At 42.9% G+C, this 14170-nt stretch overlaps 1 protein-coding gene and 1 long non-coding RNA gene across 2 annotated transcripts in view; both read right to left on the reverse strand.

Annotated features, from left to right (window-relative positions):
• The window catches only part of LOC132538640 (uncharacterized), a 915711-nt gene that overhangs the window by 709909 nt on the left and 191632 nt on the right, over positions 1-14170 (reverse strand). The window lies entirely within an intron of this gene.
• Positions 1-14170, reverse strand: part of KL (klotho) — an 88402-nt gene that overhangs the window by 24453 nt on the left and 49779 nt on the right. The gene's annotated exons all lie outside the window — the stretch shown is intronic.

The following is a 14170-nucleotide window of genomic DNA, read 5'->3' on the forward strand; positions in this document are numbered from 1 at the left end:
CCCCTGCAGATGGGGACCAGAGGCTTGAGACCAGGTCCACTGTACCATCTGCACTCAAGCAGTGGACAATATTTTTATCAAGACATTTATTTGCAGTTAATAATGATTTACAATATTGAAAGGTTAGGGACTAAGCAGTGGTGCACCTGGTTAAGCTCACACATTATAATGTGCAAGGACCCAGGTTCAAGCCCGAGGTCCCCACCTGCAGAGAGAAAGCTTCATGAGTGATGGGGTAGTGCTGTGGCCCTCTCCTCTTTCAGTTTATCTCTGTCTCTATCCAATAATAAATAAACAAAAACAATGTTAAGGGGCTGGGTGGTGGCACACATGTTACAGTGCACAAGGACCCAGGTTTGAGCCCCCGGTCCCCACCTGCAGGGAGAAAGCTTTGCAAGTGGTGAAGCAGTGCTGCAGGTGTCTATCTGTCTATCTCTAACTTCCCCTTCCCTCTCGATTTCTGGCTGCCTCTATCCAATAAAGATAATAATTAAAAAATAATGATCTTTAAAAATATTGAAAGATTACAGAGCATAGTTCCACACCACACCTATCACCAATGTTCTGTGCCCCACCCTCCCAACAATAACCACCCAAATGCCCCCTAAGCCACATCTTCCTTGTACACCACAGAGGCTCAGATTCCCAAACAACACTGCACCTCTGAATCAATGTCTTTCACAGCAGACATTTGTTCACTCGACTCACAGTCTCTGAGCATACAGTATGAGGGTGGGGAGTGGGGACTGGGCAGGCAGGCATGTTAGTACACAGAGTTCACAATATAGAGCCAAAACAGTGATGTGTAATTATTTATTATTTGCAGTAGTTCTATCTTATATAGGCACATAAACACTGAATTAGAAAAACTTAACCACTGTTCCTAGTGGAAATACGAGTTAGATTTCTATGAGCCTCTAGTCACGATATTTCTGTCAACCAATCAAAATATAACCCTGTTTCGCTAAACCTTTGTTGAAATATCCCTTAGTTAATATGCTTCATACAAATAATTTATGGCGCCAGGTGGTAGCACACCTGATAGAACACACATTGCCATGTGCGAGAGAGGACCCATGTCCAAGCCCCTGGACCCCACCTGCAGGAAGGAAGCTTCATGAGCAGTGAAGCAATGTTGCAGGTGTCTCTCCCTCTGTTATCTCCCTCTTCCCTTTCAATTTCTGTCTATAAAAAAATCAATAAAATGTTTTTTTAATCCATCAGGAGGGGCTTAATAATTTTCTGATCCTGGGGAATGTTACTGTAACTGTCGTCAACTTTCAGCCTCATAATAGTGCTTTCTTTAGTGGGCCATCATGTCGTGAATCCAAAAATGTAACCACTTCCTCCATTCGCCGTAGCTGTAGCACAATGGACATCACTTTAGGATTTTCCAGATGAGCCGCATACAATGGTGAATTCCCTTTCTTTCTGGATGTGCCATGTTGCTAGCTTATTGACACTGAACTCACTGTCAACAGTATTATGACTCATGCCTGGGTGTCTTTATCTAACTCATTTTCTCTGGAAGGTACATTCCAGCCTTTAAGGACTCATGAACAACAGTCAACACTTCAAATCTGCACCTGGGGGTCATTTTCTATAGCAGAGTCACCAGCAAAACACACAAAATTGGGAGAAGTGAGGTACCACATAGCCCACAAAGAGGTCTTTGTGAGCTGAAAACTGGGACAGTCACATGCACCTGAAATCACAATCAGTGACTCTAATTTTAAAAAATACTTTATTTACTTATTATTGAATAGAGACATAAATTGAGAGGAGAGGGGAGGTAGGGAGGGAGAGAGACAGAGAGACACCTGCAGCCCTGCTTCACTACTTGTGAAGCTTTCTGCCTGCAGGTGGGGACCAGGGGCTTGAACCTGGGTCCTTGCGCACTGTAATGTGTGAGCTTAACCAGGTGTGCCACCACCTGGCCTCCCGTGACTCCAATTTTTTTATCACTGAGCTTATCCAAGAATAGCATAGAAAGCAAAGAGAATGTGGACTTGGGGATGACAAATTTGAGTGGCTAGGGGAATTTGCAAATACAAAACAAGCTGCAATTCATGAGGGCGCTATATATACAACACCCTGTGTTGAGTTACTATAAATTCTGTGATGTCCGGAGACTGCAGACATCCACAGGCATCGGAGGACTGAGAGACCAGTCGAGAGAAAACCCTGAATGTCAAGGACCTGGACTCGACGTGCACATCAAGAGGGAAACTGAGTGTGACTGAAGCAGAGGGTCCGGAGGTACATGGAATGGGAGCAGCTGGAGCAGAAGGTAATGCTGGATGGTCACAAGCTGGAAAGCTGTACACTGCAACAGGGACTTGGGAGTTCAGTGAGCAAATCAGAGCCAAAGACAGAGAAGTGAGGTCGCACTTGGCTCTGATGGCAGAGACTTCAAATGGGCTAAAGCAGAATGAGCATGTTACCAAGGTAAGTGTCTGAAGTGGAGCCATTTTTACCAGTCTTCCTCCTGCCTTTGGTTTCTCCACAGACAGACATGAATCATGTGATTAGTAGCCTAATCACAATCCTGAACTGATTTCACAACAGTTTGCCATTTCTTTCCTTCTAGGTATGTTGTTTTCTCCCTGCCTGTCCAGGAACTGATAAGCTGCCAGGAAGCAGAAGTCCCACAGACACCAAGGAACAAGAGCAGAAGACAGAGTGAAGATGCACCAAGCAAGGCAGCATCAGGCATGAACACATGAGATGAGCATGGCAAGATAGCTCACTTGGAAAGTGTGCTGCTGTGCCATGTTCCCAACCCAGGTTCGAGCCCAGTCCCCACCACATTACAAGAAGCTTCGGTGTCTTGCTCTCTCATTTTCTCCCTTCCTCTCCCCCTCTCCCTCCCCTCTCTCTCCCCTCCCCTCCCTCTCCCTCTCTTTCTCTGTGTCTGACTCTATTTGAAAAAGTCACCTCAGAGTGATAATAACAAAAAAAAAAAAGAAACAAGAGAGATGGATTGGAGGGTTTACTCATTGCTTTTCCTCATGCTCCATTATTTCTCTGTCACTCCCTCACCCATAGGGGAAATAAAAAGGAAACAGGCATAGCTGTCTGCCTTCACTGAGAGGAGATTGTTCAAATAATTTTGGAGGAAGAAAGCCATTCAATTTTCTAAAACAAAATACAACCTCTAAAGGGGCAGGCAGCTGGGGCTGCCCTCCACATGGCACCACACAGAAGCAGCACCAGCAGAACCACACTTCTCTCTTTCTCTCTCTCATCTTTATCTCACTACCTCTCTCTTAGATTATATATATATATATGTTATTAGATAAGACAGAAAATGAGAGGAAGAGAGAAAGAGAGACACTTGTAGACCTGCTTCACCACTCGTGAAGCTTCCCCCACAGCAGATGAGAAACGGGGCTCAAACCCAGATCCTTGCACATGGTGGGAACTGCTCAAACTGGAATGGTAAGGTCAAGTGGAGAGGGATCCCAAAAGCTTTACTGTTATGACCAGCTTAAGCCAAGTGACACATGTAGGCAGGGCCATTGACTCACTCAATGAAGATTAAGAGCAGTGCTACTCTGTTCCAGTCTGTGAGCAACAGCCGTCTTTTTTAGAGACTGAGATAAGCAAGGAGAGAGAGGAGGAGGGGGCTGGGGAGTGAGTCCCTTGCACTGAAGCTTCCTTCAATTTGGTGGAGACCATGCTAGTACCTGGGTCACACACATGACAAAGCAGCACACTATCCAAGTGAGTTTTTTGCCAGCCCAACTCACTTCGTCTTTAAAAGGCTGCACGGCTGCCCTAATCTTCCCCATTAATATCAAAGTTCATATGTAGAGGTGCTGGGCTCTAGCTTCGCAGGTGGGAGAGAGACAACCAGGAACTCATGACTGAGTGGGAACGCAATGCAAAGCTGGCTTTATTCATCTGCATTTATATCTTCTGAGGTGGAAGTGGCAAGCCAGAAAAGGGACTGAGTAGGAGAGTGGGTGGAGAGAAGGAAAAGAGCGTGAATTCCATCTCACCAGTGGGGATTAAACCAATGCCCTGCAGGCAAGGCGGGTCTCCAGCTGTTGGGAAAGTTCTAACCAGTGGGGATTAAACCAGTACCCTGCAGACAAGGCAGGTCTCAGGCAAAACAATGATTATGTAAATAGACCACAGCATCAAGCAATGCAGCATAGAGCAGGGGGGAGCTGGCTTAATGCCCAACACAGAGGACCCCATTCTCTCTCATCACCACAACCAGATTACCACTCAGGGAACAGATTATTATTTTAAAATATTTTATTTATCATTTTTTTCTTTTTGAGAGAAATTGGAAAGGAAGGGTGTGGGAGAGAGGAAGTAAGAAAGAGAAACACCTGCAGCACTGTTTCACTACTTTAAAAACTTTCCCTCTACAGGTGAGGAGCAGGGGCTTGAACCTGGGTCTTTTCACATGGTAATATGTGTGCTATTCAGGATATGTCACTGTCCAGTCCCCTTAGATTATGACCACATAGCAGGTTTGAAGTGAGATTCTCTTCCAGGAGCCCAAGCCATCTGAAGCAACTTCACACATGGCAACAGCTGTTGCTCTAAGGAACTGAGGGAGAACAAGGGGTTGGGGTGGGAGGAGCATCCCCCCCCCCCCCGCCAAAAAGACAGGATATTCAGTCTTTTTTGTTGGATGGTTTGAGAGTATAAAGCAGCTCCTCGTGTTCCCACATTCCAGTGTCAAGATGCTTCACAGAGATGGGAAATAAATGGCCCATGGTAACATTGTGAGCTGAGCAACTGGGAAGAGGCTCTGAGTGGCCGAGGCTCCTATAACACAGTGAGGCCACTCAAGGATGGATCAAGTCACAAGAGGGACCCAGGGCGGGGACTTGTGCTCTTCTGGTTGACAGGAAAAGCCTACAGAGTAGGGAGCCAGCTTGGCAGTGCAGCAGAGCATTTCCCAGGGAGAAGTTTGAATCCTAATGAGGGAGAGCTAAGCTTCAGACTGAGAAGCATCAACATCTGGGGATTTTTTTTTCCCACCAAAATTATCTCTGGCTCAGTGCCTATACTACGAGTCCACTGCTCCTGGCAGCCATTTTTTCCTTTTTAATTTTTTTTTTGTTTCTATTTTTATTTGATGGGACAGAGAGAAAATAGAGAGGGTAGAGAAGATAGAGGGAGTGAAAGAGAGACACCTCCTTCACCGGCGAACTTTCTGATGCCCTGTAGGCTGTGCTGTCTTCCACCTGTGCCTAGAAATTAAAGATGTGTGCATATATGTCTATAGCATCTATACAGTTTACCTGCCAGTCCTCACAGAAACCCAATGTAGAGATCAGTAATATAGAAAAATAATTAGGCAGGGGTTGGGCAGTGCCACAGTCAGCTGAGTCACACATATTACCATGCACAAGGACCTAAGTTCAAGTCCTACTCCCCACCTGCATGAGTGGTGAAGCAGGTCTGCAGGTCTCTCTCTTTTCTCTGCCTTTATATCTCTCCCTCTTCTCTCAATTTATCTCTGTCCTATCAAATAAATAGAAATGAGAAAATGGAGCATAATTGGCACCCCAGGAAGCCCCAGTGATAATCTTGGTGGCGACAAAAAAAAATTTAAAGAAAAATAATTATAGACACAGAAAGGACAAGTCACTTGCCCCAAATCAGCCGACCAGGTCTGAAACCCAGGCAATCTGATCTTTTGAGAAAACCCAGGTAAGGAACTGGCTGAAGACATCCTCTTTTCAATAGAACTGTAAATAATCTCATCGCAGGGCTGGAGAAGCAGCTCAGCAGATAGGACGCATACCTTGTCTGGTGTGAGACCCAGGTTTGAGTGAGGCACCATGTATGAGTCCCACAGTGCTGGGGGAGCTCTGGTACTGTGATGTCTCTCCCTTTCTCTCTGTCTCATTCTCTGCCTCAGTGAAAATAAGTCCACCTGAGAACAGTAAAGTCATGCATGTGAGAAGTCCCAGTTACTTACACACACACACACACACACACACACACACACACACACACACACAATTAGATTCCCATAAAAAAGAAAGAAAGGGGGACAGGTGGTGGCACAGCAGGTTACGTGTACATGGTGGGAAGGGAAGGGCACTGACTGGAGTAAGGATCCTGTTTTGAGCCCCCGGCTCCCCACCTTCAGGGGAGTCACTTCACAAGCGGTGAAGCAGGTCTGCAAGTGTCTTTCTCTCTATCTTCCCCTCCTCTCTCCATTTCTCTCTGTCCTATCCAACAATGAACAACATCAACAATAACAATAATAACCACAACAAGGGCAACAAAAGGCGGAAAAAATGGCCTCCAGGAGCAGTGGATTCATGGTGCAGGCACTGAGCCCCAGCAATAACCCTGCAGGCAAAAAAAAAAAAAAAAAGAAAGAAAGAAAAGAAGAAAAACTTAAAGATAGTGAGACTGTTCCACAAGCCAGATTTTCAACCAGGTGTTGTAACTTTAAAAACCCTGTCTTAGGTACATCTCCAGCCTGGAAAGTTCTACCTAGCCCTTCACAGTCCTCCTTGAGGAGGGGAGCTATAAGTGGAATTCCACAGGGTCCCTGACATTGTGGGCATGTGGCCATAGCCTTGGGGAAGCTGCACACAGCCTAGTCTCACTCCTCTGAGCACATGACCAGGACAGACAGCCTGAGACACAGATGGGCCCTGCCTCTCCCTCAGCAAGCCGGGATACTCTGGTCCACAGACTTAGATTAAGATGCAAGTGGGAGTCCTCTGTCAGTGTTCAGGTGGGGTGACACCAGCAGGAAGGCAACCAACTGGCTCCCTCTCGCTCACCCAAGGGATGAAATGAAACAAAGACACCGGGGAGAAATGATGTGTTCTCAGATCTCAAATCTCAAATCTCGTTTATTGGCAGGTGGACATGAGTTTAAATAGAAAACCAGACAAAGGGCATTATTGAAATATGTCATAAATTACAGGTTTCTTAATGGTCAGCTTGCCCCTATGGTAGGGGGCTGGTATGACAGGAATTGATGAGATACAAGACAGTTATTCTCCATGACGCAACTTAATTAAGCAACTTAATTATCCAAAGGTATTTGACAGAAGCATAGGGGTTAAACCAGTAGGGTGAGACAGAGAGAAGATGGATATCAAAAGTCCATATAGTTTGGAATTTCTCTTGTCTGGGGTCTGAGGTGTATGATGGAGTGTGTGATAAGGTGTGCTCTCCTCTGTGATCAGAAGGTGAGGTGAACTTTGAGTAAATGAATCTTAAGGTAGGCAGCCACGTGGCCTGTGGTTAATGGAGAGAGGTAGTGAGGTTTCTGTGGGTTTGAGAGTCAAGAAGGGAAGAGCTAAGTCTGAGAGACGTGGTTTCTCCCCTTTGCTCACCTTGGTTGAGAGAGACTAACAAGAGGGTATCTTCTCAGACCTCCATCCAAGGATGGGGGGAGTTCTCCCTAAGCTCTATCAAGCTCACACAGAGCCCCACAGTCCTCCCTTGGACTGCAGTGCTCAGATGTTTGCAAAGCTGTTAGCCAAGATGTCCTTTCATTCTTTGCTGCTCTTGCTCCTGGAATCAGAGTCTTCCTTTGGAGCTTGGGAGAATCAATAAGAGCTAATGGAGACTTCAGCCTTCCTGGGGAGTTAGCAGTAATAACATCTAATGGCACCACGTTAATGCTCTGTTTCCAGGAAACAGGGTGAAATACAGAATCAAACAAACAAACAACAACAACAAAAAAAGATAATCACGACCTTCAACTGTGGCACCAAGGGCAAGGAGAAAGCATAATGTCTTTTTGTTTGTTTTTTTTAATATTTATTCCCTTTTGTTGCCATTGTTGTTTTATTGTTGTAGTTATTGTTGATGTTGTTGTTGTTGGATAGGACAGAGAGAAATGGAGAGAGGAGGGGAGACAGAGAGGGCGAGAGTAAGATAGACTCCTGCAGACCTGCTTCACTGCCTGTAAAGTGACCTCCCCTGCAGGTGGGGAGCCAGGGGTCTCGAACTGGGATCCTTATACCAGTCCTTGAGCTTTGCGCTACCTGTGCTTAACCCTCTGTGCTACCGCATAATGTTTATGCAAAATACTTTCATGCCTGAGGCTCTAAGGCCCCAGGTTTGATTCCCAGCACTACCATAAGTCAGCGCTGAGCAGTGCTTTGGTAAAAACAAAAACAGAAACAAAGTGGTTTCAGGAGCCAGGGAGTGGGCTTGATAATAGAGTGCTGGCATAAGGGTGTGAGGCTCGCCTGGATAGTGCCCCTGCCTTGTCCTGCTTATGACCTAAGTGTGAGCCCAGCCCCAAACTCACTGGAGAAAACTTTTGTGTTGAGCTATCTTTCCCTCTCTCCCTTTGTTCTTCCTATCTACCTATCTATCTATCTATCTATCTATCTACCTATCTATCTGGAAAAGTCAGTCCAAAAAAGTCAAAGCAGTCTCAGTGATAAAAGAAAAATAGAATCTGATTCACTAGAATGTATTGAGATGTTCAGAATGTATGGAGGACAGCAAGACCAATAACAGTGGCTTGTAAATACATATAGTGCAAGAATAAAAAGCAGGAGGGACAGGCCTCTGGGTGACATGGGGGATATAATGCCTGTAGGGGAGGGGAAAAAAAGCAAAGGATTCCTTATAGTTTTGTGGTGTGTGTGTATGTGTGTGTGTGTTTACCACCATGGTTATCACTGGGGCTCAGTACCAGCACTAGGAATCCACTGCTCCTGGCAGCCATTTTTTTCCCCTTTCTTTTTTATTAGATAGGACAAAGAGAACACTGAGAGAGGAGGAAGAGATAGGGAGAGAGAAAGAGAGACACCTGTAGCACTTTATCATTTCTGAAATTTCCCCCTGCAGGTGGGGACCAGGGCCTTGAACCCAGACCCTTGCATATGGAAACATGTGCCGACTCCCTACTGCAAAAAAAAAAAAAAAAAATGTAGAACAGAGCTTGGTTAACAGAGTGCTTTTAAAATATGTCAGAAAGTCTTCTGATATTTTTCCCTTTAAGAAGTGGAGCTTCCTTCTCTTCTGCTTGCATGTGGGGCTTTACTGACTTGCTTCTGATGAAGAGAAATGTGGTAGAAACTAAGGAGAGTGATGCTGAGAGGAGAGTTTCATTTCCCTTGGCAAAAGCAGAGAGAACAGGTGGGATTCTGATGGGGCAGAATATTGACTTCTTAGTGTGTCTCAATATCTTTACTCATTAATATTCTTGTGCATTTTTTATTGAACTTGTGTTTTTCCAAATATGCTTTAAGATCATTAGCTATTATTTCTAAGTGTTGTTTTAAATGGAATTGTAATACTTATCAGAATTCATGCTATATATATACATATATATATATATATATATATACACACACACATATATATATATTCTGATAAGTATTACAATTCCACTTAAAACAACACTTAAAAATAATAGCCAATGATCTTAAAGCTTATTTGGAAAAACAGAAATATATATATACATATATGTATATATATACATATATATATCCTGTATGTATATATAGAATTTGAGTATATTTAACATTTGAATTCTTTTTATCCTATACATTTAAAAGCTTAGGATGGTTATCCATTTGTTTCACTTTTTTTCTAACTTTATAGTTTTTTTCACATAATACTCCTTTGCATTTTATAGTAAGTCAGAAGTTAATTTTCCCTATTTTCATGTTTAGGTGATTTTTAAAAATGTTTTGCTATTTTTTGTTATATGTATCTGTATGTCTCCCTGTCTTAACAGTTCAATTACTTTTTGCTTGGGTCTCTTGTGTTTTCAAATAATAAATATAACAATACTAGTAGGCCAGAGGAAATTTTTATTCTTTTCTAGAATTTACACAAATTATTTTGTTATTCTTCCCTGCTAGACCCTCTAAGATAATGTTGATTAACAATGGCTTGAGTGAGTAATCTTATCTCATTCATAATCACAATACTACTGTTTTGTTAGCTTTTATAATATTTTTGAGTTTTTCATGGACATATTTTCTTAGAGTTGCTATTGAGTTAAATGCTGATTTTTCCAACATGGCTTTTCATAGGCTAATATAAAGCATTATATTTCTGAATTTCCTGAGATCTGTGGAAAAGGCTCTGTATCTATAAATGATGAAGTCTATGCTCACTTGAAAGAAGGCCTGCCCACCACATAAATAGTGAGCTTGCTTACCAGGACTGCTTCCCCCTGTTTACATGGCCAATATCAGCAGAGTGACAACACAGCTAAATAAAATTGGTCCAAGTGCCCCTCTCACCCAGACAAGATGATGAGCGTGTATTTTTAGCCACCCCTCTCCTGTCCAATTCACAGACACACTAGAAGGAGTCTTCAAATCTACCATATGTTTGGTCATGAATATGAAGTACATGCCAGCAGCAAGGTTTGGTAGGAAGCAAATCCAAATTTTAAAATAAATTTATATTTCTTCAGTTTCACCAGTGTGGACTGTACACTCACCAGGGTATATTTAATCCATATGCCCACAGGTAGACCTCATAAAAAAATTTCTCCTCTAGTGGATTTTATTAAATAGGAATGTGACCTACTTCATGAAACAAATAATAAAATTATTTTGAATATGAAATTAGTTCATCAACAAATAATGAAAGGACATTCCATTAAATTCTCCCATGAGATCTGTGTCACAGAATCTTGCAGGTGAGAAAGCCCTCGGAGAGTTTGCCTGAAGGGCGTCCATATTGTCATACACACACGCTAGGTCTGAGTCCAGCTCCTACTATACTAGGGGGAGACTTGGTGGTAAGGTGTCTTTCCCTCTATTCCTCTGTCTCTCTATCTGTAAAGAACCATTCCAGAGTAGTAGAGCCCCTGTGGTGACAGATATAAATGAAGGAAGGAAGGAGAGAGGGAGGGAGGGAGGGAAGGAGGGAAGAAGGGAAGGAGGGAAGGAGGGAAGTAAAGAAGAAAAAAGAAGACATTATCTGCAGTACTAGGTCTTGGTAAGGGGTCACTTTTCCAGTTTCATCTCTCTAATTTATCCAAGTCTCTACCTGCTTCCTAGCCAGAATAAGAGTTGCCTTGTTCAACAATGCCTTATATATAACAGAAGTATGATTTAGGGGGCAGGTGGTGGTGCACTCAGTTGAGTGCACGTTATCATTCACACTCAAGGACCCAGGTTCAAAACCCCAGTTCCCACCTGCAGGGAAGATGCTTCAAGAGCAGTAAAGCATAGCTGCAGCTCTCTCCTCCTCTCCCTCTCTACAATGTCTTCCTATCCTACCAAATAAAAAGAAGAAAAATATAGCTATAACTAAAAATATTATAAAGACTCTAAGGTAGGGGGCCAGGTGGTAACACAGCAGATTAAGCATACATGGAGCAAAACTCAAGGACTGGTATAAAGATCCCAGTTCAAGCCCCTGGTCCCCCCCCCCCCCCCGCAGGGGGTTCGCTTCACAAGCAGTGAAGCAGGTCTGCAGGTGTCTATCTTTCTCTCCCCCTTTGTGTCTTCCTGTCCTCTCTCGATTTCTCTATCCAACAGCAGTAACAACAACAATAACAACAACAAAGATAAACAGCAAGGGCAACAAAAGGGAAAAAATGGCCTCCAGGAGCAGTGGATTATAGTGCAGGCACCGAGCCCCAGCAATAGCCCTGGAGGCAAAAAAAAAAAAAAAAGACTCTAAGGTCCAAGGTTGCTACCTCAGACTGTGCCTAATGCACTTGTCACTGTCTTCACTGCCTGCTGTCTCAATCAAGGTCCCGTGAGACTCTGAACAAGAAAGAGAGGAGCCACTTCAAGGTTTTATAACGGGTGTTATGTGGGGAATTGTCCACAAGGGTGACGAATGAGCTGAAAAATCAACAGGGGGTGGTAGGAACTGAGAGACTGGCAACACCAAGAAGTCACTCCCTCCCTCTCCATCTTTCCAGATACAGGATAAAGCAGTAGGTGTTCCCTGGAGAGCCCCCTCATCCCATCTGCCTGAGATGGGGAAGTGAAAGAGGCACAGAGCAACAGCCCACACCAATTAAGCCAGAATCCCTGCACATGGACCCACGCAGGCTTCTATGGTTTTTAAAATTCCCCAGTGATTTATTGTGCAGCCAGACTTGAGAGCCCTTCCTTAAAGTATCACATAAAATCTGTGTTTACTCCCACTGCATCTGTCCCAAACTGAGCAGACGTGGGGACAAGAGCTATTGACACTCCATGGTCCAGGAGCAGAGACCCAAGACACTGGTAGAGCAGACAGCAAAGCTGCCGCTTGTGAGAGCTTCTGAGTGAAGATCTAAGGACTCAATTTGATTTACAGAATTTCGCTTCAGGGGGAACATTTTAGTAATTTCTCTATAAAATATACTACTTTTTAAAATGATGTTTCCTTTCATGTCTATTAGAAGTTGATTAAGGGGCTGGGTGGTGGTGCACCATGGTTGAGCTCACATGTTACAATGCCTAAGGACCCGGGTTTGAGTCCCTGGTCCCCACCTTCAGGGAGAAAGCTTTGCAAGTGGTGAAGCAGGTCTGCAGGTGTCTTTCTTTCTCTCCCTCTCTATTTCACCCTTCCCTATTTATTTCTGATTGTCTCTATCCAATAGATAAATAAAGATAATTAAAATTTTTTAAGTTGATTAAATATTACGCTGTGTAGCAATTATGATCAACCATTATCCAACACAATTGATGCACAGGGCAGTTAAAATGCATATAAATTACCTTGAGTAAAACATGCTGCTTAAAAACTCCATTAACTTGCACATATTAAGTACATGCTAATTATATGTTGAATGAAGTAATCATCAAAAGAACTTTAATGTTCAGTATGATATTATTATGATTTTATTGTATTTCAACTTTTTAAAAAGGTTAATCCATGATGATACATATAAAGAAGCTGATAACTAGAAACACACACCTTAATACAATCTTTCAAGTGGTTGAGAAGGCAGTTCAAGATTTTGTACAGCCTCAGGGTAAGCTCGGCGAAGATCAATTATCATCATAAATACTGTTAAAGAGAAGTCTGACTGGCACAGCTCCAAATAATAGAGTTCAGCTGGGTCTTGGTGACAGGTAAAAATGGTTAACTCTTTATTTATTTTATTTTTGCCTCCAGGGCTATTGCTGGGGCTCAGTGCCTATAGTATGAACCCACTGATGCTGTGGCCATTCTTTTTGTTTTATATATAGGACAGAGAGAAATTGAGAAAGGAGGGGAAGATAGGGAGAGAGAAAGCTAGACACCTGCAGACCTGCTTCACCATTTGTGAAGCAACCCACCTGCAGGTGGGGTGCCAGGGGCTTGAACTGGGATCCTTGCACGGGTCCTTGCACTTGGCACTATGTGTGCTTAACCCAGTGCACCACTGCCTGGCACCCAAAATTGCTAACTCTTCTTAAAAGAACAACCTATCACAAATTCCTACTCCTTTTCATTGATCCTTATTCATACAAAATATACTGTTTCTTTAGTAATTAATAAATGTTCTAGGGAGTAACAAGACAAGTAAAATTAGATTTCCTGCCTTAGAGAACTTTATAATCTAGTCAAGATTAGACAGTCATTGTGTCATTCTGTACTGAGGCAATATCACCACAAGGTGCTTGAATTTATAGGATGTTTGCGTTCAAATTCTCTTGATTCAGAGTCACTTTTCTAAAAATGTCAAAAAGGTTGAAGAGAAAAAAAATTGTTTTTATGGGGGAATTAATAATTTGAAATCAACAGTAAGTACAGTTGTGGTAGATGTGTAAAATTTCTCAATTTACTGCAAGATAGTCTTTTTTAAAATTTCTTTATTGGGGGAATTAATGTTTTACATTCAACAGTAAATACAATAGTTTGTAGCATAACATTTCTCAGTTTTCCATATAATAATACAACCCCCACTAGGTCCTCTGTCATCCTTATTGGACCTGTATTCCTCTCCTGACCCATCCCAGAGTCTTTTAATTTGGTGCAACATGCCAATTCTAGGTCAGGTTCTACTTGTGTTTTCTCTTCTGATCTTGTTTTTCAACTTCTGCTTGAGAGTGAGATCATCCCATATTCATCCTTCTGTTTCTGGCTTATTTTACTTCACATGATTTCTTCAAGCTGCATCCAAGATGGGCTGAAAACGGTGAAGTCACCATTTTTAATAGCTGAATAGCATTCTATTGTGTATATATACCACAACTTGCTCAGCCACTCATCTGCTGTTGGACACCTGGGTTGCTTCCAGGTTTTGGCTATTACA

Source organism: Erinaceus europaeus, chromosome 5 (genome assembly GCF_950295315.1).
Source record: "Erinaceus europaeus chromosome 5, mEriEur2.1, whole genome shotgun sequence".
NCBI classification, from domain to species: domain Eukaryota; kingdom Metazoa; phylum Chordata; class Mammalia; order Eulipotyphla; family Erinaceidae; genus Erinaceus; species Erinaceus europaeus.